This window comes from Lissotriton vulgaris, chromosome 5, assembly GCF_964263255.1.
Source record: "Lissotriton vulgaris chromosome 5, aLisVul1.2, whole genome shotgun sequence".
NCBI classification, from domain to species: Eukaryota; Metazoa; Chordata; class Amphibia; order Caudata; family Salamandridae; genus Lissotriton; species Lissotriton vulgaris.
Genome location: NC_141693.1, coordinates 1,179,150,337 through 1,179,177,901, shown reverse-complemented (window position 1 = coordinate 1,179,177,901; position 27,565 = coordinate 1,179,150,337). Strand labels below are relative to the sequence as shown.

Sequence of the window (27,565 nt, the reverse complement as noted above, 5' to 3'; positions counted from 1 at the left end):
CGTGCCTTGCCACAGGTGAGGTATTTAACCTGACTCCTGCACTGCGCGAGCACACGCGAAGCACAAGATACTCTGTGCCTCAGCTCCTGTAGTGCCTGTGCAACGCATGAGGTACTGTACTTGCCCTACCACAATGAATGTGGGGTGGGAAGGGCTACGCCTGTAGCTTTACAGTGACTGTCAAGCATGTCATGGGTTGCACCTGGGACACTACAGTGACTCTGGTTGGTGTTATATGTTTTACTTGGGCATCTATAGTGACCTTCCAGTGCCTGAAGTACTGTACTTGTGGTCGTACACTGACTGTGTATTGTGAAGTGCGACTAGGGCAGACCTGCCTTTTGATTGGTTGAGCGGCATTTACTTCCGGTCCTGGACAGTCAATGGCTACCTGTAATATTTGTGGTGGGTGCTGTAATCTATAAGACCTTATTGCACTTTCACTGGATACCCAAGTTCCTCCATTTCTATGTTTGCCTCTCCATAAATGTTAATATGTACAGGCATGGTTCAATCCAGGAAGGGGGCAGGGCATTTGGAGCTCAGATTATAATAGGCTCACCAGTCAGATCTAGACCTTCTGTTTTTTAAAGAATACACCTTTATATACGTCTAGAAAATGTACAGCAGTTAAAAGAGTGATCAGCAGCGCAACAATCATGAGAGTTCTCAGTAGGCCACAGAGTGAAATTGAAATTCAGCAGGAAGAATGTATGAGGAGAAAGAAGGAGCGAGACAGACCCGGTGAGGAGGAGAAGAGATTGAGGGGGCATATGGGCAGGGACTAGAGAGTGAAGAAGGAGTATTGCCCACTTAAATGTTCAGGAAATACCCTAAGCACAGGATCAACCCTGATGGACTGTGAGCGAGAGGAAGGGTTCAGCGAGAGAGTGGTGCAAAAAAAAAGGACCCACCAGTGTGCTGATGCTTCTACAACTCCCAGTCCAGCATCTTCACTTGCTGCGGCAAACGCCCAGGAGAGAGGGACATCTCCACAGAAAAGAAGCATGGCTTAAGGCAGCAAGAAGAGCCTCCACATCTCCATTGCACAAGTGAAGCCCCACAGTGGGCCGAAGACAGCAGTGTCATCTCTCACACTGCCTCAAGACGGAGTCGCCAGTGGCACCACGCAGGCAAGAGGAGAGTCGCACACTCCACGTGGCAAGCTGCAACCACAAGATGTGCTCCAAGGACACGTGGCCGGATGCCACATAGCACTAGGAGCAAGGAGCACATCCCTTGAAGTGACCAAGCATGCCTGAACGTAGGCAGGATCAAACGCCACGACTGCGCAGTCTGGCGACGCAAGCATGACTCCCTTGATTGAAGAAGTTAACTGCCACCCTGGCACCGTGAGAATCCCTGAAGAAGAAACACAGAAGTCAAGTGGCTGTAAAAAAAAAAAAAAAAACGTACGCCACCCAGCACCCAGGAAGAAGAAGAGAGGATAGCACCTGGAAGTCTCACTCCCATTGTCCAGGGACCGTTAAAGTTGATAGGCCCTGTTGGCCTGGTTGAAAGAAGGTGCATGCAACTGCATCCGGAAGACGAATCGAAAACAAGAGTGACAATCCTGTCACCATGAAGAACCAGACAGATACAGGTGTGCTAGGGAGAACAAGAGGAGAAGCATGAGGACTCGTAGCAACACAAGCCAAGAGCACACCCAGAGACACCAGACAGCCACCAAGGTGGACCGGCATCCCTGGACACAGCCCCATGGGAGAACCAAACATAAGCTGCAACAAGCTTAAACCACGTCTCTCCCATATGCTTCCCAGTGTGACTGTTCATCCCCGAGCGTTGGCAGTCTAAGTCGGACTGCATCCCTGCTCCTGACCGCAGATGCCAAGGGAGAAGGAACAGCCTCAGCAAGACAGAGATATGTAGATGCGAAGTCCCTACAGAAATCTCTTCCCTGAGAAGATCATCACCACCTGTCATCCAGGTGCCAGGGAAATCACATTATCCCTCTTCTTTTTGTGATTTAAAATAAAATCACATCATCACTGCCATGTGCATGACACTGCACTCAGCACGAAATGTGTAAGTGTGACACGAGGGTCTACAGTAAGAATAGGACAACCAACCACGTTTGGATGGGAAAGTGGTGAGTGGCTGGGCTGAACGTTGAAGAGAACTCGAGCTGCTAAAGGAGTGCATCCCAACACACTAACAGCAAGTGAAGAGGATGACAACCAGATAATGACCTGCCGACCGCTTAGTGGGAGACCGAGAGTAAGCCAGAAGGATGTGCGAACAGATTCTCATGCCTCATGTTTCTCAACCTGTCCATCACACCACTGTCACCGACGTCTTGGTAGACCAAGAGGTCCAAGTGCAAGGATGCAGATGTCTCCCCAAAGGAAATGGAAGCACCGGACCACCCCCACTCTCGGTGATCGGCTAAAGAACGAAGGCCTGCTACCATCCCAGCAAGTCGTCACCAATCGTTGTCCAGACTCACCACCACACGACTGGCAATGCCATCATGTCAGTCCTCGCCAAAGGTGCAAACACTACCATCTCAAGTGTACCAATGAACTGGAATCCTACAACGTTGCTAATCCAGCCGACAAGCAGACCCAGAGGCTACCTGTTAACCTGGCTTACACCTGAACAGCAAAAACAACAGTTGATGGACAGAATGCCGAACAATGTCATACATTCACCCTAGTAGAGAGATCTGGGCCTGAATCCATCGTTTTCTGCTCACCATGCCATTCCAGTTTGAACCCAGCCATATGCAAATCAGTCTTGACCCTGTGCCCCATGGGAACAGTCCAGCCTGAATTGCCAAGTCAGGTCCTCCCTGGACTGGAAACAAGCATCCTAGGACCAGTTTCGGGCTTTCAGCCATCAACAGCCAGGATAGCTTGATTCCAGTGGCATGGAGAGCACCGGACTCAGGTCTGAGCATACCCGTCCCACTCGGGGTGACAAATGCAAAAACCACAGTTGATGGACAGAATTCAGAACAATGTCATACATTCACCCAAGTACAGAGATCTGGGCATGAACTGAGGCAGCGAGAGCATGTCTTGACCAAGGGTTGTGCAAGTGACTAGGTACTGGCTCCTCAGTAGTCTTACAGCTGCCCCAGGTCGGCACACACGCAGCCCCAGCACAGCCTACAAGTAGTCCCATGGCAATCCCGACAAATGGCCTCTCCAGCAAAGTAGTCTAATAGAGACTTCAGTCGATCAAACAACACCTTCGTGAACCTTCACCTTGGACTCCAACCATGCTCTTGACCCACCCTGTTTACTGAACTGTTAGACCTCACCACAGCCATCCTCAATGTCAGCGGAGTGGAGCAACGTCGGACCCTACGACTTGTTCTCACCGATATGCTGCCGGGATGCAGCTGACCTCTCTGAGCCAGCGTTCGTGTCCCGAACCACTCAGGTTAAATTATGAGTGCCAGCTAAGAGTGTCCTGCTGCCGTCAGAGTCACCAACCCATGTCTGCTGTCTTCTTGCTACCCGATTCGAGAAGCTGTGGACCTTGTAGTGTCTAGTTAATTGTTGTTTACCCCTACAGGTTGGACTTGGGTTTGTATTGTTTTTCAGTAAAATTTGGAAGGAATGTAGTGTCCTGCAGGACACGTTCTAGTGTCTCAGCAGACACTGACGTGGTTAGTCACTCCCTTGCGGGAGTGGACACAGATGCACCCTACACCGATCCATCACAGGCGTCACGAGTGACGTGTCCCTGTTAATAAAAGGGCCTGGGTGCATGTGCTTGCGGACTGTTCCAGTACCTTACTTCTGTGTCTGTGTGGTTGTAGGACCTGGCACTGTTGGCGTGGGTCTCACTTCCATTTTTTGCTGTTGTCTCCTCTGTTTTTGCTGGTATTAGATGCTCTGGGCGCTGTGCCACTGCCATTCAGTGCCACAGCGCAAATGCTCCCTGTGTAAATATGACTGCGAATTGGTATATCCCTGATTGGCTTATTTGTTTTACCTGTTAGTCCCTAGTAGTGTGGCCTGTGTGTGCCCAGGGCTTGTAACCCAAATGCTGCTGGTGAGCCTGCAGCACTAGTTTGCGCCACTCACAGAAGCAGCTTGTAAAGTGTTCCTCAGACCTGCCACTGCAGTGTCTGCATGCAGTCCAGAACTGCCATCTTGGCTGTGAAGTGCCCACACTTCCCAGCCCCTGAATCTTCCCTTAGCATCATGTCAGTCACCCCTTTGGTAGGTGCTTTGTGTGTGTAAGGTAGGACATGGCTTGATATGTGTTGCATGTCCTGGTAGTGAATCACCCTTCATTTTGTTTTTCACTGCTGCAAGGCTACCTGTTCACCATAGGCTAGAATGGGCAGACTGGCTATTACATCTTATGGTCGTATCTGACTCAGGAACATGGTAGAAATTCAAGTTTAGTATGCCTGAGCTCAGCCTCCTGATTCCTCCCAGCGGGGATTTCTATCTGCAGGTGAGGCCCCTGTGAGTTCCAGGGCCTCTAGTTTAACTACAGAGAAGAGAGTGCTGAAATTGTCGCTAACGCCCGTTTGCGAGCCGCCGCAGCTGAAGAGCGTATGAAAAATCATCACGCTGCTGCCGCCAAGTGCTCGCAAACCAAAGATCATCGGATTGCATGCTTGCGGGCCACAAAGTGCTCGCTAACCCCCGAGATCATCACATTGCACGTTTGTGGGCTTGTCGAAGGCTCGCTAACCCCGGATCATCGCATCGAGATCATCGCATCACGACATCTCAAAGCGGGCACCGTGCGTCCGCCATTTTCCTCGCGTCGCACCCGGATCATCGCTCCCTCGCGGGCGCCATTTTCTTTCATCGCAACAAGATCGCACACGCAACAGGATCAGCGCATCATCCTCCCTTGAGGCAAGGATTCAACGCATCACTGCCCTAGCATGAAGAAGTCTGTTGCTTTGTCCCGCACGCACCCGCAGACCGGCGCATCATCCTCCCTTGCGGCAAGGATTCAACGCATCGCTAGCCTAGCGTGGGGAAAATCATCGATTCAGTTCGTTTGCAACATTTTGCTTGTATTGCTACGAAATCCAGGTACTTTGTAAGTAAAAGGGTCGCGGTGACCCCTGCTTTGATCTGAACCCCTATTTGAAAACTTTGAACTCTTTTTCCAGCTTTTCAAGAGTACCCCCCTTTTCAGTAATGTGGCTTTTTACTGTTATTGGTCTTGTGTTAAGTCTATATATAAAGATACTTATTTCTTATAACTACTTGTGTGGTGTCCCTTTATAGTGTCCTTCACTGTGTTACTGTGTATGATCATAAATGCTTTACACACTGCCTCTGAGATAAGCCTAGCTGCTCGTGCTACGTTACCACAGGGCTGAGCAGGGGGTATCAAAGGGTATAGCCCCCTTACTCTGACTTAGGAAGTAGGGTCCCTACTTGGACTGTGGCCAGCCACTGCCAACTAGAGACCCCCATTGCTAACAGTGGTCATTCCAGAAAGCATGTGGGCCTAAGGCCCCATACACAACAGAGCATAGCACTGGCGTAATGACGTAGGACATGCGTGACATCATAATGGCTGCCACCATCTTTATTTATATTTATGGCTTTTTCATGTCAGAGTGTAGTAGAATCCACCTACCATGCCTAGAAGGGGAAACATCATTTACCACGAAGGACTTACCACGCATAACGTTTACCATGGGTCACTCACCACGCAAACGTCTTTTGAACGCGGGTGCCTTCAACGACCGTCTTTACCACGCGAGTGGTATTCCTTCTGCCTTTACGATCTGCGTGGGCTTGGGGGGTGGGGTGGGGAGGGGGGGGGAGCTGGAGGGGCTGGGGGGGCCGTGGGGGGGTCTCCCCCCCAAAAAAAACAAGCGGATATTAATAAAAAAATTAGAAGAAAACTTAAAAAAAACGCTCTACAATGCCTCAAAACGAACACGGAAAGAGCCTCACCGTCATAACAGAAGTCCTTTATCAGTTTTGATAGACGTGTTTTGACGCTTGTTTCCATGGTCGGTGGATGAAAGGGCTGATGGTGAAAGACGCACAGGGGACAGATAAGAATCTAAACTTTGATAATAAAGGTATTATTAAGGGGCATTATGAAAAAAAGAAAAAGAAAATGTAAGGGAATCTGTTGTTTTTTATTGTTTATAACATCGATCCTTTTCCTTCGTACTGCATGTAGCCTATCACTATCATTATGTAAATTTCAATGGGACGTGAGATGTTTCGTAACGTGATTATTGCGGTGTAAAAACATGCGTAGTAAAATGCTGCGTGGAAAAGACACATGCGAACTAAAATTCGCGTGGTAATGCCATGCGTGGAACTTGTAATCGTGGAAAAATCATATATTCGCCTAGAAGAGCATGTGCTTGGAGCTCGCCTTATTTTAACGTGTGAGAGATTGGCGCTGACTGTGGTCATTCAGTAGCACCAATGATTATCTAGGAATGACTGTGGGTGGAGGGTCTGCCCTCAGGTACAGAGAGAGAGTCCGGTCCCTTAAGGGGATGCATGTAGGCCTCTAACAACATTCCCAAATTTAGCACTCCCTTCACAAGGTGGGATGCAGTAAATGTAACTAGGGGAGGAGGCCTCATAAATGAACTGTACACGCGAGGCCACACTACTGCCATTCAGTATGCTCTGATAAATAAACTGGTAACAAAAAATTCCATGATCGAAAGATAAATGTTAGACTTTCCTTGAGGAAAAAGAAAGTCTGCTGAGGCCGTTTCAAGCCTAGCTACCGCGTTTTGGCCTTACTCCAAGACACGCGGTGATAGCTGCAAAGTTTAAATGCAACTTGCAACCAAGTGCAAATGCAGCAGGGGTGCAAGGAAGGGGCCGATTGACAGTCACCAACCCATGGTACAATGAGCAGTACGCAGACCCGGAGGCTGCTGCTTGTAAGCGGAATGCGGTGGCAGGTGAAAGGCACGAGGTAGGAGTCGGCCGTCGCGTCGGGTCTGTTTATAGCCTTCATCACATGAGTGCTGCTGGCGCCAGCTGCCCAGCGCGCGCTGCCGTATTTACCCTGGATATTTCCACTGTTTACGCACGCGCTGCAGGCTGCACCTCCAGATCCTGGTGCACAGGAAGCAGGCCTCAGACTGGGGGCGTGCACAGCCATGGAACCTCTCTGTATGTAAAAGATGGATCGGTAATGGAGCCCCGGTGTTATGTGCACAGGGATGGGATCCCACTGAACAGGTAAACTGTATATATTGTACCAGTGCATAATTAGTAAAAATATATATTTTTAAATATAAGTGCAAGGGGCCTCGCCAGGAAGCCAATGCAGCCCACAGTACCCATTGACCCTGCCAGCGCTGCCCACAACAGTACAAACACAACTCCCAATCATCACACTTCTCCACGTGTGACAATTCAGACTATTCCAGGCCATTGGAAGCTATAATAATGGCTTGAGCAGCAGGTATTATTCTGGTTTTTTATAAACTTAATGTGGACTTATTAAACACTGATGCTATGCTCATCTCAACAATGGACAGACAGCGCCACCATGTGGTGGACTGTCACTAGAGCCGGTGCTGACAATTAAGTGCTGGTGCACTGGAAACCACCGGCTCAAATTAAGCACTGTACTGTACACAGATATTGACTAACCCACCCACGGTGCACTGAACTCCTTGGTACGAGCTGTCTTTAGAAAGCAGCCTTATTTGTGCCTATGTATTGTGCATTCACAAATCAGTCTGCTTATTTTTTTTTGTTATGGTTTACCATGTGATGCATGTGCAGTGCTTAAACCATGTGTGCACAATGATTGTTGCATGTGGCGGTGAATCTACTGGAGTGTAGTGGCACATGACTGGATTACTTACTGGTTAACTGCACTATTTTTTACAGGCCAACCAGTCAATTCCTGAATGAGTGAGAGATTGCTGAAAAAAAGACAGCTTTGCAATGTGGGTTGGCCGTTGCTGAATGGATACAATTTATCCTGCACATGGTCTTCTGACACACACAAGTAAAACAAAAACAAACTCTTTGTACATTCACCAGGAAAGGGAATGACCCAAATTTATGAGGGCTGGCCAAAGTTTACAAGTTGGGTATGGCATGCTGTCTCAAAGCCAGGAGAGCACATAAGAAAACATGTACCACATAACTCTTTAAAAAAAACTACCACCAGCCGTCAACCACCTTACAGCTGTGGAAAATTAATTTTATTTAGAAAATAAATGCTTAATATAGGTTTGGTTTACGTAGGCCGCACTAGGCCACATTATGAAAGTGCATGTTCAAATGTTGTGCATGTGCATTGCTTGAATTGCTTTTCAGAAAATAATTGAAATTCAGCTGTGTCTTGTTCGGTCTGTCTCTGTACATGTAAAGTAACATTTTATTCTAACTTCCTCGGCTGAAGGGATGTGTTTTGAAACATTTAAACGTTTTTTTGATGAATCTTTGTCGCTATGTCTGTCGTTATGGTTGTGCAGAACAGTCCACTGTATAACGTTTTATTTCTTGTTTATTTCCTCTGTGCAAATACATCGTGCTAGATATTAGCTAATGAAAATGATGAGCAAGTAGGTGTTATTTGGTGTGGATGGGTTGGAAGCTAATAGTTTGATTAGGTTGTTTAGTGCTGACTTTTTACATAATGCCATGCTATGAAACTGTGTGTTTTCATTGTCTAAAACTTTATAAAAGATGGGTTATTCAGGCCGGAGCTGCGCTGGAGGGAACTGTTTGTCATTTAGTGTTACATGCTGTGTGGCCCTTTTTTGTACCAGGGCTTGTTATTATTAATTTGACTATTGCCATATGTGCTGTGGCTACTTTATTAATTAAAGGCACATTGTATTAATACATTTTTTAATGAATTTAGCTTTTAATTTTGACAAATTTTTTACTTCCTGTATTAATGTGACATTTGAATAAATCTACAAACTGAGACCTATAAGAAGCCTAGTTGTTCACATTTTTACTTTACGGCCTTTGATGACCCTCCTTAATGTTAATTGGGTTGGAGGCGTTAACACAGTCTTGTTTGAGGAGGAAGTAGCCTTTATTGAATATTGTTTGGAATACTCGTAGGTCCTGATTATCTCCCATTTGTACCCAAAAGAGGATTACAATCTGGGTGAAAATTGAAGTTGTTTTCTCACGTGCAGAATGTAAATTTGTACAACCAGAAATTAGTGGAATTTCGTGCAACCGTTGTGTGCTTCCTCATCTGTCAAAGCACACAGAATAATACAATGCAATCATCCAGAAATTGTGGGCATACCTCGCCAGTCCTACGGACCACCGCCGCAGAATCGCTCCCCCCCGCCGCCGCAAAAGCCACACCAGCGGCCGCAACGGGAGGGGGGCGTTCGGGACAGGACTTCATTCCCCAGACGCCCTAGCGGCGGGGAACGCCGCCACACCTCATTCCTGCGCCAGGAGGTGCCACAAAAGGAGGCCAGCGCCCGCGTTGCGGGACCGGGTGCGGGTCGGCGCCAGAAGAAGCCCGGGACAAGGGCGGGACTATCTAAGGCCATCATAGGCCCGAAAAGGCCGGGCCGGGCCACCCCCCCTGTCCGTGCAACTAAAGGAGGTAAAGAGGCCCGTTTATTATTCATAGGCACACTCCGTCCCTCCCCAAGGGAAACCATATTGTGATTTGTGACATTTTTTAGACTATTCTAGGTGTTTGTTGCTGTTCCCGTGCTAATAACATCATGACATGTAAGGGGGTGCGCAAAAATCCTATTCTCCAGAGGGACTCGGCCAAGGGGATGTTGGACCACTACCTAAATAAGGCAACACCACCCATTGTCCATCAAACAGTGAGAACAGAACGACGACTGTCTACAGATTACACCTTCAGTGAGCGATTTCCCTCACAGACAGTTGACGTAGTAGAAAACTCTTCATTGCTGGAGTAACTCAATAATTTATGTAAATCTAAGTACGCTACTGTCAAATCGAGAATCAAGCAACTCAGTGCTTCTATCTGCCCTACAATCATTTCAAGTCCCCAGTCTAGTACATTATCCCACCCAAATGAAAGATTGCTTGGTACTCCCCTTTGTCTACCTGCAAAAGGAAACACGAAATCCATAATGTCCCCCCAGGTGCCCTCTGGTAAAAGAAAACGATATGTGGATAAACACACAGGGAGTCAAACAAAACAGCAAAAACTGAACTTAAGCCCTCCACTGCCTATCACCTTTACTCCTAAAACATGTAAGGATTCCGCGAAATGGGTAACTTCTGCATCCTCTACCCGGCCAACTCTATTGGCCCAGATAGAAACCATGATCAACTCTATAATATCCCCCTTGATAGAAAGAATGAACAATCGAGGGGGTAGGATTACGGGCATAGAGGAAATGACTAAGGCAAACTCGCTACTTTTAAAAAGTATGGCAGGCCCCAACCAAACACAGTCTGTATCCGCCACTATAGTGCCCATAACGTCTCTACAAAGTAACACTGACCAAAATCAACCAGTAGCCTCACACATGTTATCTTCAAACACTCTGAAAGTATCTGCAAAATCCACAATAGCACAGAGTTCTTCTTCCAGAATAGGGCTGAATAAAGAACCCATACCACATAAAGGGTCACTTCCTAATCGAGGGAATATGTCACGAAAATCTAATCATATACAATTACCACCGGAGGCTGCTCCGTTTGTGTGTGTCCTCTCTGGAGTGCCAGCACTTACAAACGGAAAATCTGAAAGACAACAGGACCTAAGAAATAAGGTGGTGTTCTGGTTAACAAAAAATAGACCCCTGCCACCTGATATTGATGGAAGAATACGAAGTGTTAGAAGGGTGGGCTGGCTAGGTCCCCTCCGAAAAGATATACCTGGTGACCTGGTATTAATGAATTTTAGGAATAATAACGTTGTCCCATATCTTCAAACCTGCCAGCCACAATTAGGAGACGGCCCTATACACACCTGGGAACTATCTGACTTTTATCCCAGAGCTTCTCTCCTCCCCCAATCAAGACTAAACGAAGAGAGTACCTTCCTGATGGGCAGAAACCCCCCTGGGGTGAGGGGCGATAATATTCAGACTTCGATTTGACATAATTCGTAACGAACTCAATGATTAGCTGGTTTGCTCCAAAGATTTAATTCTATATTAATATAATGTTATTTATTGTGAAATGAAATGTAATGGTGTGTATATATGTAATGTTGCTTTTAGGATTTTATATTTCAAAATCGAATAAAGCTAATCGAATCGAATCAATGCAAGTTGCACACCAACTAATTTGTGCACCCTGTGCTATTGCAAATTAGCAGGTTCACAACTGGCACTTTTGTATTAGCCCAATTGTGACCAGCCGCACACAGTGTACCTCCTTTGTACAGAGTTAGACAAGGCTGTCGAACATCTCTTGAGCAGCAGGGAAACATGTAGCAGATCAGACGAATGGACAAAGAGAGAGGACAGGTTTTTCAAGCAATTCAACAGATTGTCGCCCCAACAGCAGTAAAACTGTTAACCTATCTCGAGCAATAGCTACCTATTCCAAAGAATGATTTACGGTCTCTGTCATTCATGAAAATTGGCATGCTCCTGACCCCCACCATCTTGGGGTCAGGCTGCAACTTCCATATGCTATGCAGACCTCTACCCAGTAATGGAGGTTCTACTGGCACCTTTGATGCAATATCAGGTCTGTCCATCACCCACTCCAACCTATGCATCCATGGCAAATTAAACACTCAGTTTAATAAACGTCAAATGCCTCAATGATATGCTATTTTATCAGGCTTGACAACTCACAATCTACTCACAAATCCACATATGAGACTGTATGTTAGACCCCATGTTATACAACCCGCTCATCATAAGAATCCATGGAAACTCTCTACTCAGCTGAACGAGTCCTCTCATCTCAATCTCTTTCTCAAATAAGATCACTCTAAGACTCTCTACTACCTCATCCAATTCAGCAGCAACATATATACTCCCAAATAAGTAAATACTGATGACTTTAATATTAATCTAACCACAAATACTCAACTGGAGACAATAATCTCTAAAAATTAGCTTTATGAAAGGAACACTCAAAAACGTTCTCAAATGCATAGGCCAATGGATAACATGGACTACTTTAAAGTAAATGCATCAAATTTGAGATATACAATTGTGGAGACTGGAAAAGGTATAATCCGCTCTGCTATGATGATCTCTGCTCCCACACGAACAAAATCAAAGGGAGTTTAAAAACTTGCAATTCTCATGGAGTCTGCTCTCTCTATAATTGGTTAAGTGGAAGAACTGACCAGATCAGTCTTCTACACTATGAAGACACGCTTTCACATTTTTCCCAGTCTTGGAATTCAACAAAAGGTTCAAGCACTCAAAAGTTGAATATGCAAATGGTCTGTATCATATCATTTCTCTCCCAACCATAAGATTACTCCAGAAAATTCCGAACTTAGCAGCAAGATTACCTGTGAAGACATGTGCATGCATCTCCTCTGCCTTGAAGGCTTCCAACCAGTTGTCAGTAACATGAAGATCTTAATTCAAACTATGATGGATCACTGCAAGGCAATACACAATAATGGTTCTGAATTCCTGTGGATGAAGATCAACAAATACTCCCAACCTAGGAATGTATGTTCCAGCCTAGCGCCACTATTAATCATTGCACCTTTAAAAAAAAAATCAGTTGCACATTGTTCTGTGCACAGGGTGCAAAATTATGGAATTCCCACCTGGCAAAAATAAAAGCCACTTCTAACAATCTGGAATTTGAAAGAATGATTAAGAGCTGGCTATTCATAGCCTGACAGTATGTTTTATTCACAAAAAGAAGCTCTGGCCAACTTATCAAGATCTTATGCAAGAACTCCATCAATCCTACCTGCAGACAGATCTTCCACTCACCCATTCCCTGTATAATTAAATGTAAAACACAAGTACTATTAAATGTGCCCTTATTTGACTCATAGACAAAACAGTGTGATTTTTGGCTTACCTTTCTGCATAAACATTTGTGAATTGGCCATGTCTCCACCCATACCTCATAACGCATTCCAATCACAAACTGGCAAACACCTGCCTGCAATCTATCAATCATCTAAGCTTCCTTTACCCTATCAATTCACCCAACCAATCATTCGCACAAACTTGTGTACCCCGCTAAGCCCCACCAGCATTTACGTCTAACTCCCTAGTGGAATCTTAATGTGGCTGATCACTCTACCGATCATTCACACAAACTAAAATATCTCCCACCACTGCAAACAATAACATCTAAATCCCTCTCATTCTGCCACAAACTGATATTATGCATGTAAAGCTGAGAACACAAGACTAGGCCCTCTAACCAAAACACAACAAAATTAACCACTACTCCTGGTTTCCAAAGTAGAGTGATACTCACCATAAAGCACTTAAATGCCTCATCATGGGCAGTAAGAGCAATTTAAAGGCAAGTAGATTACAATCATAGGAGTTGAAGCAGTTCTTTATTGGTCTTCTTAATTTTGTTTTCACAGCGGACAAAATGCTAACCCTGAGATGCTTGTAGCAAAGAGCACCAGGTGCCTGGAGAACATCATGCTGTTGCATAACCGGGAGTCTGGTCCCACCAGATGATATCCCATGCCTAGCCCAAGTCTGGAGAAAATTCAAACACCAGTAAATCTTGATCTTTTCACTGAAGTGTTGTCATGGATGCCGCCTCCTTTCAATGGTAACATTTGAAAATTGTGCGTCCACTTAAATGTCTATCTTTCCTTTGACCACATTAAAGCCTCACATTGAGGGTCACCTCACCCCTGCATGTTTAAAGATATCCTAATCAACCAGGGCACAGAAATAGAAGTAAGCAAAGGGAGCAGCATGTCTTGCCGGAGCTCCGGCCGGACTGCACACTAATCCGTCGTTTTACACCACCCCGGAGAACGCAACTTTCACCAGGCGGTGTGTGAACATATTCTACATCAGGTGCTCGCTTTGTGGCACCGACACCAGCGTGGAACTCCCCGAATCCTGCGGAACCGGCACCGGATCGGGAGCGCCCCTGGTAGACAAGATGGCGGCGAGGGGCTAGGAGGCTGTAGCAGTGGAGAGAAAAAGACCTGTAAGCCTGACCGAGCGCTGTGGCGGAGCCGGAATCACAGCGAGACCGGGACAGGACCTGAACCACATCCTGGTGCTGAGAGCAGTGCCTGCACAGTAACGGGAGATCCAGATCGAAATCCGGCCGCCTTTACCAAGATGGCGGCCGGTTAAGGGCTGATCCGGTACACGGACACTGAGACCGCAGGAAGAGCGGAGCAGGTCCCACCCGCGAGCCGCAACGCTGGGAGGTGGCGGTGACCGGGAGCGGAGGACGGGAGGGGCCTCTTCCCCCCCCCCCCAGCGGTGAAGGAGACGAGCAACCAGATCGGTGGAGCTTGTCCGCTCCTACAGGAGGAAGCAGAGTGCAACCAGCCGCGGAGGTGAGCCCAGGGGGAGACGCACCGGAGGAAGGGGCAGCCTAGGGGAGGCCTTGCGGTAGCGGCCAGCGAGGCCGGTGATTGCCCCCAAGTCCACGTCCGTAACACCCGATTCGGCGGCGGCACCCTCCCCCACCCCCTCCACCCGCTCCCACCGACATGAACCACCGCTACACAGGGAGGACCCCCGGGGCACGGGGGCCGGCGGCAGAACGCGGAGGGCACCGGCAGCGATCACAGACTCCATCTGGGGAGGCACCGGCCAGATACCCGGTCCACACTGAGAGGAGCAGCAGCGAGGACACAAGAGGGACTGGGGGTCGGGCCACTGATCACTGATCTCCCCGCTAACAAGACACTGAGCCCAGTCAGACGGGGGAGAAGGCCCTGAGTACCAGTTTGGCAACCAAGACCCGGAAGTGGAGGCAGTGCCCCCCCCCCCTGCACGAGGTATTGTAATAGAGGGGTCGGCGCTACACGGGAGACGGTAGGGAGATCCACCCGACCCGGGCAGAGGGCGAGGAGACGAGGCAACCATCTCCGACAACCCTGACTCCAGGGCCCACACAGGGGTGGACGGCGCGGAGAAGACAGTAAGCCCCTGACAATATAGACATTCCTGGGACAACCCCAAGGAACGGGCTTCGGAGCGACTGGAAGTCGGGCGCTGGGTAGAAGTGCCCCTGGAGATACGGAGGGGGAAGGCCGAGTCGCTCCAAGCGGAGCCCTGAGGTGGGCGAAGGACCAGTCACGCCAAAGGGTGCCACTACCCACCCCCCCCCCCCTGGAGATACTGCCGGACAGACCGCTGAGTTTGGAGTGGCGACAACCTCGAGAGCGACGGCCGCCTATAAACAACGAGTTTCAGACACAGCAGGCGGCCCACCGGTAGCGCAGCCTGCCCCGCCACGAGGATCATCATGGGGAAGAGAGACCCGGTCACTAAGACAACGAAACAGGGCCCTATGGATAACTTTGCGACATCACGACCGGCTACGGAGCAGCGGCCGGAGATGCCTGGACCACTAACCGAAACAGCAATGCTGCTGGCAGCCATCCAGGCCTCTAGGAGTGACATCCAAGAATCACGGGCGGCACTGGAGGTAAAAATCGGAGAAGTGGGTTCTGAGATAACGTTGCTGCGCAAGGACTTTTGAAATCTAACGGAGAGAGTGACAGTGGCCGAAAATAGAGTCACAGATAACGAGGCATCGATCACAGCGTTAAAAAAGGACATGGCAGAGCTTCAGGCCTCGCATCGCCACCTGCAATGGAAGGTAGACGATGCCGAAAATAGATCTCGGCGCAATAACCTTCGATTTGTAGGTTTTAGAGAAGGGCTCGAGGGGAGGGATATGGCCTCCTTCCTCCATACATGGCTAAAGACTACCTTCCCGGCGGCACAGTTCTCTGCATGCTTCGTTATTGAGAGGGCACACAGGGCGCTCCTGGCCAAACCACCGGAGGGTGCAAGACCGAGACCGGTCATAGCGAGATTTCTGAACTATGCTGACAGGGACCTAATCCTTTGAGAAGCCAGGAAACTGGGGGAAATCCGCTTCGAAAATGCCACGATCATGATCTTCCCGGACTATAGCCAGGAAGTGTCAAAACAACGCCGCTCCTTTGACTCAGTGAAGATTAAACTACGAGCCTTGAATATAGCCTACATGCTCCTTTTTCCAGTGAAACTCAAAGTAATCTATAAGGAAAAAACCATTTTCTTCACATGTCCGGAAGACGCCTGGCAATGGCTTGAAGAACGCCCTATCCTGAACAGTAGGGAGGCAGCCGGAAGAGAAGCCATGGACAGATCACTGAGGGAAAGGACGCGCTGGGAACAGCCGAAAAAACAACGACGACAATCTGGAAAGGACAAAGAGACGTAAGCCAGCGACGCCCTATCAGACCCGGGGCACCAGCAAGAGGAGAGGGGGCAGATCGACGTCTCCGAGTAACAACTCAGTAGCGGGCTCCAGGTTCAGCTGCCTGCGGCATGGTATCCGCTCGGAAGGTGACGAGGAGGAGGACTCGGAGGGGCATGAATCCGGAAGAGACGGGCAGGACGGTCGTGGCGACTCAGTCCACCCTCTGGTCGCCGAAATACAGCTGCTGGAACAGGACTCGTCGGGGCTGGGTCCCGCAACGGACACTCAGGACTCACACTCATGAACATGGATCTCCGGGGGACACTGAGATAGCAGCCCGGTTACCGGGAGCACGCAAGTTGACACGCCCTCCTATGTTGTTTTTTCTTGTTTGCACAGTTGTTTGGTGTATGATGGGAGGGAATTGTGGGAGGGCGACAGGCCTTCTCCCGCTGATGGTTAGGTCCCCGGTTGGGACGCGACTGGAAGGGGAGGGAGGTGGGGAGGGGGAGGTAGGGAGGGGTTGGCTTTTCTGCACACGCAAGTTGGGGGACCAGGGGAGTTGGGGAGGGAGGGGGGAACCAGTTGAGAAACAGCAACAACACACCATGACGCACCGTGAACCGCCCTTGCTCGGGGGACCCACTTGGAAGGATAGAGAGAACACACAATGGCAGACGCACTAGATAACACACACACTGGTGATGCAGGAGTCACCGTATTATCATGGAATGTGAATGGTCTTGGGTCAAAGATTAAACGAAGCCTGGTAAATGCATATCTTAAAAGGCTAGCGCCGGACATTATCCTACTCCAGGAAACCCACCTCAGAGGCACTCAATGTGCTTTTATAGCAAGAGGCAGGGACGTGGTGTTAGCGCACTCAGGGTACACAACAGATTCCAGGGGGGCTGCAATCCTCGTTAAAAAATCTACACCGTTCACTACCACTTGTACATGGCTAGACCCGCAGGGGACTTACGCAGGAGTACAGGGAGTATGGAGGAGGCGCAGGTACACGATCGTCTCAGTCTATGCCCCCCCAAAACTGCAGGCACGCACCCTCAAGGCAGTCGCCGCTATCCTTCTAGATACGGCGGACACGATCCAGATAGTGGGGGGGGACTTCAATGACGTGATGTGTGTCACAAGGGACAGATCGGGGACGTCACACACAATAGGACACGACACAGCACTAGCCCGGCAGATGCAAACCTTAGGACTCACAGATGTCTGGAGATGGCTCCACCCTACACGGGAGGCTTACTCCTTCTACTCCGGGGCCCACAGGGTATTTTCCAGGCTGGATTATATATTCACGTCCAGACAAGATGTCTCTGTGAACGATTTAGCGGAATACAAGGCACGGGGAATTTCAGACCACTCCCCCCTATATGCTCACCTGGGACGGGGGAGAAGGGAAAGGAAAATGGAATGTCGCCTAGCAGCCTGGGAGCTCCAAACACCTGACATACTGAAGGGTATCAGAGCAGACATAAAGGTGTATGTGGCTGAAAATGAGGGCTCGGTCCAATCAGGGGTCACACTCTGGGAAGCAATGAAGCCGGTCCTCAGGGATCGCATACAAAGCAGGTTGGGAGTGGCCAGGAGGAAGCTACAGGACATGGTCACTAGTGAGGAGGTTTCGATTTTAGCCCTCGAAGCAGAATATCACCATAGGAAGGAAGAGGCAGTACTTAGGAAACTGCTAGACACACAAAGACACTATAGAGAACTTGTCACTTGGGAAGCACGCACACAGGCGCTGGCGACGCTCCACCGATTATATGACGTGGGGGATAAATCGGGTAAACTTTTAGCATGGCTGAGCAGGAAGGAGAGGGCAGCAAGATGGGTAGACAGGATTGCATTGGCGGAGAATAGGTCAGCATTCACGGACGAGGCTATAGCAGAGGCCTTTGCAACGTATTATGAAGACTTTTATAGGGCCAGGAATCTGGGTGGCGAGGTTGAAGCACGCCGCTATATGTGCGACATAGAGGTCCCGACCCTATCCCCTGAGGACGTCACGGACCTGGAAGCAGAGATTACACTAGAGGAAATAGCAGAGGCTATAGCATCCATGAAACCGGGGAAGACGCCGGGGCCCAACGGCTTCCCGGCGGAATTCTTCAAACGAACAGCTGACCTGTTGCAACGTCATGTAAAAACTTTATTTGTCGAGGCATTCCAGACGGCGAGCCTGCCACCTGACCTTGCCTTAGCCACAATTGTCCCAATATACAAGGAGGGCAAACCCAGGGACGTTTGTGCCTCCTACTGCCCGATTTCTCTCCTCAATATGGAGACAAAGATTTTGGCAACTGTTCTTGCTAGACGCCTGCGGAGGGTAATCTCGGATCTGGTACACGCGGACCAGTCCGGTTTTCTCCCGGACAGGGCAACCAAATTGAATCTCTGCCGCACGCATAATTGGCTGCAAGAAGTCCGAGAGAGGAGCGAGCCCCACTGGTTCCTCTCGTTGGATGCAGAAAAGGCCTTTGATGCGGTCCATTGGCCCTTCTTGATAGAGACATTACGGAGGTTTGGCTTTGGCCCTACGTTTTTGCAGTGGATTCAGCTCCTGTACTCAGCCCCGAAGGCACGAGTGCGGGTCAATGGAAGGTTGTCACGCGAATTCCACATTAGTAGGGGAACGCGCCAGGGATGCCCATTGTCCCCCTTACTCTTCACACTGACAATAGAAATCCTAGCGATCCGGATTAGGCAGAATCAGGGAATCAGGGGATTCACATGGGGGGAATCGGGGGATACCCAAGAGAAAATTTCACTGTATGCCGATGACGTCCTGTTGTTTGTTACGGACCCGGACGCCACAATCCCAGTACTGTTCAAGGAACTGGCTGATTTTGGCGCGAGGGCAGGCCATACTATTAATTGGCATAAATCGATTCTATATGACCCGCAAGGCCTGGAGCGAAGGCATTGCCTGCCGGAGCTCCTCATTCACACCACAGAGGGCTTCCAATATTTGGGAGTGTACATAACACTAGACAGGACGCTCTCCTTTAATAATAATGTGGCCCGAATCATGGCAAGTGCGAAGGTAGAAATGGATCGGTGGCGGCAGCTCCCGCTCACCTTATTGGGTCGCGCAGCGCTAGATAAAATGGTTCTGCTTCCAAAGTTCCTCTATGCCCTTCAAAACGAATATTATCCGCTACCGGTTACAACTTTGAATAAAATTCATGCGGACCTGCGAGCATTCTTATGGCTGGGGAAACAGCCGAGAGTGGCCTTAGCTACATTGCCACGCCACCAGTACAGTGGAGGGATTTCCCTTCCCAACCTAGAAGCATATTATTGGGCGGAACATCTCACTCCGAATAATGAATGGCTGCATGCGGCAATAGATCACCCTACCTATGCACTAGAAAGGTCAAAATGGTCTAATACCAACATACTGTAGTACTTGTACGGAGGGATCGGAGGGAGACAACTTCTGCCGGCCACTAGGATTACGCTGACTGCATGGCATAGGGCGACCAAACGCATGGGATGGGACAAGCGGCCCACCCGGCAGACACCACTATGGCATTGTAAATGGCTGGGTGAACTTAACAAACTGAAAGGCTTCCGACGATGGGATGACATCGGCATTTCAACAATAGGGGACGTGATTACAAGGGGAGAACTGAAAACGTTCCACGCACTCCAGGGAGACTTTGGCTTACATAATACTCAGTATTACAAATACACGCAACTAAGACATGCCTGGAGGGCACAAAATATCACTCTGACAGACATCCCAGAATACGCTCCATTGGAGGGTAGGTTACTGCAGGAGCAGATAGGGGGGGCGGTATCTCTCACATATAGAACACTGACCAACAATATGTTAGGCAACCTACAAGACTTGCGGAACAAATGGGAGGCAGACACGGGGGACATGGAGGACCTGGACTGGGAGATGGTTCTTATGCACCCGCGCGAGGTAGCGATTAAGTCTAGGCTTCGCCTCATACAGCTGAAGGTGCTACATAGAGCCTATTTCGACAGGGTATGTCTTTTCAAAATGGGGAAGGTCATGGACACGGCGTGCCTTAGGTGCCATCAGCAGGAGGGCGACTTCTATCACACACTCTGGGGCTGCGAGATCATACAAGCGTACTGGGAAGAAATATTTGTAGAATTGGACGAGGTACTGGAAACTACTCTACCACGTGACCCTAGGCTGGCTTTGTTGGGTTTGACGACCGAAGTGGACCTGGCCCGCCCCTTGATCATTTTCCTAGTGCTGGCTTTGGTGGTGGCGAAGAGAGACATTGCACGACCCTGGGGAGTGGCCGAACCGCCAGACTTGGAGGAATGGAGGAGGGGACTAGACTTATACATGGCGGCAGAGAGAGTGACTTATAAAGCCAGGGGCTGCCCCAAAAAGTTTCGGAGAGTGTGGGCAAAGTGGAGACAATATCACGGGCTGGAGTGAAGCCACAGGGAACCTGAGGGGGAGCCTTGGAGAACCTACCTGACGATATCGACCCAACGGCGGTGACTGGGGGTGGACATGCTAAAGACCGTACTGTATAACCCAGATATGACTAGTGGATGAAAATACGTCAGGAAAGGGTGGGAAGGACCCGGGAGGGGGGGGGGAGGCGGGCATGACGGTGGCTGTTTCGGGGGTTGGTTTTCTCATTTCTTGTATACCTATTATGAGTTCTGTTAAAACTCCATGCGTTTTCTTGATTCATGTGCAATCCTCAGAATCTAAAAAAGAAAAAGTTGCGTAACTTACGGGTAATGGCTGAATGTTGAAGCCAGTCCGTGTGCTTACATTTTCTCTTGTGATACTTTTTGCAACAATAAAAAGTATTTAAAAAAAAAAAAAAGAAATAAGCAAAGGGGAACAAGGAAATATTAACATCAATTGTGATCTGTGATTCCATGATCTATCTAAACCACAGAACAGTGGCAGTAACTTCTTCTTAACTAAATGGATGGCAGAGTGTTGAAGGTCACTCATTGCTGTAAGTCTCATTTATTTGTGCAGTGCCTTTGGTGAGGAGGCCTGGAGCTAGCATGTCACATTTTAGTACATGCATCCCCTTCACCATGGAAACGGGTCCCTTTTGAAGCAAAGCAAACACAAGGAGATGATGGATGGAGCACTGAAACTTTTCAGACGCTCACCCCCAGTCACAGATCTGGGTTGAATCCATCATCGTTCTTTAGCTCACTTTGCCACCCCAGTTCAGACACAGCTATATGCAAATCAGTCTTGACCCTGTGCCACATGGGAACATTCCTGCCCAAACTGCCAAGCCATGTCTTCCCTGGACTGGAAACAAGCATCCTGGGACCGGTTTTGGGCTAACAGCCCTCATCAGCCAGGCTAGCTTGAATCCAGTAGCAAAGTGAGCAAGGGACCCACGCTCACCCCCTGGAACAGATCTGGGTTGAATCCATCATCGTTCTTTGGCTCACTTTGCCACCCCAGTTCAGACTAGGCATGGGCGGAAAATCCGTTCCGCTCGCGGATTTTGCGGATTTTCGGGAAATCCGCAATCCGCGAGATTTGCGAATCTCCCGCAAAATCCGCAAATCCGCGAGCAGCGGATTTTGCTCGCACTGCTCGCACTGTTCTCGTGAGTTCGCGTGAGTTCGCGCCCCGCGAATAAGTGCAAAATTGCAGAAATACGATCTTAGCAAAACTGAAAGTAACTACTTACCAGGTTCAAAAGTTCAGGCTCATCATTAGTAGCCATTTCCTGTAGTGCTTCCTGAGGGGCCCCTCCAGAGTTCAGTTGCCAGTTGAAACTATTATGTGACCCTGCTCTGAACCTCAGAATAGTTACACATATGCCACAAAGGTCCTGAATTACAGCTAAGGGAGACAAGCAGGAGCCAGGCTGGAAGTTAAAATCCATTAATCAGCCCCTAATTCATTATTGTCAGTTGGGGCAGGGCAGGTGTTGTAACTAATTTTGCAACAATGAAAGCACTTAGCAAGTGCAAAAGATCACTAATCAGGGCGCACTAAGGAAGCAGGTGCCAGCTAAAAAAATATTCTGTGACACATTAATCAGCCCCAAATTAATTCAGGTCACTTGAGGCAGGGAAGGTGTGCTTTGCTTTGCCGAAAATAATGTACACTGGACAACCAGAGGGTGTGGTGATGAAACAGAGGGTGGCATGGGTGGGCCAGAGGGTGGCATGAGTAGTCAGAGAGTGGCAGTGGTGACAGAGAGTGGCAGTGATGAAGAAGAGTGTCCCAAACAGGCTGGACACGTAGAAACAACAAGTTCGCGAAACTTGCGACCCGACAGGTAAGTTCGCAATTTGCGAAAGTGTACAAAACCCTCGCGAACTGGCAGAAACACGGGCGAACACAAAAAAAAAAAAATCCGCAAATTCGCGGGAATTCGCGGATTTTGCGGATTGCGAATCCGCAAATCCGCAAAATTCGCGAACGCGAGATCCGCAAAATTCGCTCATGCTTAGTTCAGACACAGCTATATGCAAATCAGTCTTGACCCTGCGCCTCATGGGAACATTCCAGCCCGAACTGCCAAGCCATGTCTTCCCTGGACGGGAAACAAGCATCCTGGGACCGGTTTTGGGCTAACAGCCCTCATCAGCCAGGCTAGTTTGAACCCAGTAGCAAAGTGAGCAAGGGACCCACGTCTGAGCATACCCTGCCAACTTAGGGCGAACAAAGCAAACACAAGGAGATGATGGATGGAGCACTGAAACTTTTTATACACTCACCCCCAGACACAGATCTGGTTTGACTCCATTATCGTTCTTTAGCTCACCTCGCCACCACAGTTCAGACACAGCTATATGCAAATCAGTCTTAACCCTGTGCCTCATGGGAGCAGTCCAGCCGAACTTCCAAGCCATGTCTTTCCTGGACCGGAAACAAGCATCCTGGGACCGGTTTCGGGCTAATAGCTTTCATCAGCCAGGCTAGCTTGAATCCAGTAGCAAAGTGAAGCATCACATGACCTTATTGTCAGGTACAGGTACTATCACACCATGGAATTATAAGAAAATTAACAATTCCATTTGAGTGATTATTTTGATGTCTTCAAGCAAACCAGGATAGATTATACTGATAACACATAATCTATGATAATTGGTGAGCAGAAGACAAATGCCTGGCTACAGGATGTCAAGATCTTGCCGTCCTCAATGGAACGTCCCTTGTCTGGACATGGAAGCAGAGTTACGAGAACCTTCCTTGGACTGGGAAAAGAGAACTGAGGCACCAGTCATGAATATTTAAAGTTTTTCTTTAAAGCGGCAATATCATCGAAACTTGTGAAAAAACTTGTGTTTCCTAAACAAGCACTGGCAAAGCCAATAGGTTTTGCCTATGAGGGCTATTGGCAATGTTGTGTAGCCATGCCGTACAGCAGCACAGATGTTTTGCAGTGTGGCTAAAAGCAATAAAAAAATACTAATAAGCAGCAAGGGCAAGTGGGCCTTATTTTAAAAGTGCATCATAGTACTTTTTTATTATTATGATTTTTAGCTATGCTGCACAGCAGCCATACTGCTCTACAGCAAGGCTAAACATTATTGCCAAACTTAGGAATGCACATGCTGTACAGCAGGAAAAAAAAGCAAATGCAGGGCCAATAGTCGCAAAGGTGAGACCTATTGGCTTTTCCAATGTTTGTTAGGTTTCGGTATATCATCCCTGTGATCCTGAACAAATCAGTTCCCCTGCCCATGCGTGAAAAAAACAAAAAATGTGTCATCTGGCAAAAAAGCCTATCACATAAAAAAAGGAATTGCGGCCAATTTCATGTCTTAGTGAAAATTCATTTGGAAGCAGATAACATCTGTTGTCAAAATAAAAGCAGACACCATCTGGTGTCACAATGAACACCATTTCAAATGAGAAAATGGCTTCTTTAAAGTGTGTGTGGAATAGTAAAATATAGATACACATGGCAAGAGGTTTAACAAAGATGACAGGGAAGCAGAAAAAATATAAGTAGTATTTCAAGCACAGCACGATTAGCAGAAGGACAGTAATCAAGTTTAAGCAATCAGGCCCATGCTCCAGCCAAAAGAAGAGAAAGTGAAGCCAACGTGTACTGGACAATTTAGAAGGCAGTAAATAAGAGTAACAATGAAGTTAACCCCTTAATTGCTGCGAACGTTCGGCGGCCGACGGCACCACTACCTCCGTAGTGCTGCCGTCGGCCATTGAACGTTCAAACCTCACCTGCACAATGGAACGTCCAGCACTAGAGCTGGACGTTCCATAGCTTCTATGAGGTTAACGTATGTTAGGCAATGAACAAGCTGCAAACCCCTTATGATATATAATATTTCTGCCAAACGAGTGTGCCTGCAATGCATGCCACATGCTAGACCTTAAAAGATTCTACTCCTGCTAGATCAGGACAACTGACCAATCGTCACCAAGAACTATGCAAAATTTGTAACTTCAACTTTGCGTATTTCTTACTATGAGTATTTTGCTAGAAATTTTGAGGTAGAGTATGATCTTTTACTCATTGTACCATGTGGAGCCCTTGCTGGTTACAGCTGCCAGTCTTACCCTGCTGAAGAGTTACAAGACCCTTAGATAAATGCGTAGGTCGAAACGTAAATACCATCAGCGGCGCCAACCACAAATTTAAATGCAACTGCATTCACTTGTGTAGTAACCGCAGAGGGTATCTAGATTTTATTTAACAGCATAAAGACATTTCATCATTTTTTACTTTTGTTTGCATTGCCCACAGGATACTATTGACTTATTTTTCCTTTTCTTTCCTATTGGCAAGTTTTTTGTAATATATATAATTTTTTTAACAAATATGGTTTGGATTTTTATATCCTTTATTTATAAACTGTACTGTTTCGGCAAGTTGTTGCATGCTTTTTTTCTGAGGAAGACCTTGATGACTGAACCAAACTACGGAGACAGAGCACCGGACTCCTCACAGAATCAGTTTATATTTGTAGTCCAGTTTGTTTGGACCTTGTGTGAGCTCAGTCGCAGCGTATATCTAGGCTGTTAGCTGATTACTTAGTACTCTTATCTGATTCTTTACATTATCACTTCTGGCATAACAGTTCCCCTAGCATATAGAGTAAATGCTTCCCACTATAGTTGCCATCAACGGCACAAAAATAACCATCCCATTCATAGTTATTTTTAGACCTGGCATAATGGTGACTATCACTGCCATAATGGTTGTCCTGGAATATTGTGGGCATACGTGAGACACTGTGTTCATACATGGTATTATGGTGGCCATACAAAATCATACTTTCTCTTTAAGAACTGTGGCAGACCCTATCAAAATGTTTGTCATGATATGAGTAGGAAAACTTGGCATAATGGTGCCCAACTAGGGTCTGTTGGTGGGTATTCCTTGTTCAAGGTTGACCTTGTCATAAGGCAAACATACTTGGCATACTGTAGGACCAGGGTCAGCTTTAGGGCTGTGCGAAAGGTGCGGCCGCACTGGATGTTGACCTGTTGAGGGGGACGCTAACCTCAGGGGTTGTGCTGTTTTTAGCAGTAACTTATGTTTGCAGAGATGAAGGGCACTTTTGCCCGATGGTAGTGAGAAAATCTGAGTAGGAGGTCATAGGGTGTGGGCGCCATAAATGATTGTCGCACAGAGCGCCACCAGCGCTAAATCCAGCCCTGTGTAGGGCCCTCTACTTAATGGTGGACATCCCGAACATAATGATGACCATCCAAGACAAAATGATTGTCCTGGCGTAATGGTGGCATATGAAAGACATCCGTAGCTACTTATGAACCTCCCTTGTGTAGGATGGTCTTTCCTAACACCTGGTGGGTGGCTATCAAAGGCTTATATTAGGCATTCTTAGTCTGTGTTGGAGAGATATGAGAATGCTAGGCAGAATCTGCTGATACGAGGCAGTATTAGTACGCATGACAACCTTTTGAAAATAAACTGAAGCTTGGGTGGCAAATTTGTATGTACTAAAACTGGAAGCTGATATTTAGGGACAAAAAGCGGTTTTAAGACACAATTATATGCTTTTGTTTGTAAGACCTGGGCTACTGATACAAACTAAAAAGATGTTTGGGAAAAAAAAAATTTGAGAAAATGTTGATCTGTTGTGTGATGAAGAAATTACATTTTTATAGTATATTTAAATTGATATTGAGTGATAAATCCGGATGTTTCCAGACTCTTACTGCTTATGTTTTCCCTGTGGAAGCAAAGGGCACTTGTTGCTGTGGTTGATACAGCCTGACTCATGTGAAAGCTTTTTTATCATGTGTAAAGCATTACTTATTATCATTTTTGACGCTTAAGCTTGAGCGTGTATGGTTGGTGAATGCCAAAAGATATGCGTACTGTCTATCCTGCTCGTTACCTGTAACCTTGCAGATCACTCTAGTATCAAAGCCTGTGAGATGTGTCTCACATGTGTCTCCCTTGATAGCTCTGCGGTGTTTGGCTTGAAATTGGGAGACCTGTATATCTTATTGTCCTTCCACCCTGTACCTTTCAAATATATAAACGCGTTTGACTGAGATGCTGCTTGGAAAGGGCAGAATGGAAAAATGAAGGAAAGGGAAAGGTAGAAGAGAATAAAGCTGCTATACATATTTGAAACACAGATTGTTTAGAACGTAGGTTTTTTTTTAACTAGTTGTAGAAAAATTGGACAGAAATACACATTTTTTCACATTTTCACATTTTTTCAGGGCCGTGTGACCATCCTCCTGCAATAGGCCAGAGGACTTACTTACTAAGCATACCATGAAAGTAGATCTCACCCTACACACTATATCACAGTTATCAGTAAATTAATAAACTATCTTAAATTCTATACTCGTTTTTTAGGTTCTTCCTAAAAGTTAAAGCAATGAGATCCAAATCCAATTACATATAAGGGCAAATCGGTGTCCCACCTCCGTCGGATTATGGTTCTAGAGATGTGTTGAGGACAACGATTGGGCAGTCTTTGATGATTTGGCAGTCTATTTCCTGCAGTTCGACTAGGGCTCTTTGAAGGCATTTCACCAAACATGCTACTTACAATGCGGTATGCTTCTTAACCGGTAGACAGTGTAATGATCTTAGCTCTGTGTAAACAGTTTCTGAAGTTGACTACAAACCTTGCTGCCAAATTTTCCACCTATTGCAGTGGGTCTATTTTAACTTTTTGAAGTCTAGACATTAGTTCGTTAGCATAGTTCAGTGTTTATTTGATTAGTGACCATATTATACTTTTCTGATGCGTTGAATCAATATTTAGCAATGTATGTTTCACCTACTGCAGGCTAAGAAAAGCTCATCAAACTGCTAGTGAGT

General features: G+C 47.5%; 1 protein-coding gene across 1 annotated transcript in view; it reads right to left on the bottom strand.

Annotated features, from left to right (window-relative positions):
* LOC147712219 (uncharacterized) overlaps positions 1 to 27,565 on the bottom strand; it is a 97,787-nt gene that overhangs the window by 9,314 nt on the left and 60,908 nt on the right. The window lies entirely within an intron of this gene.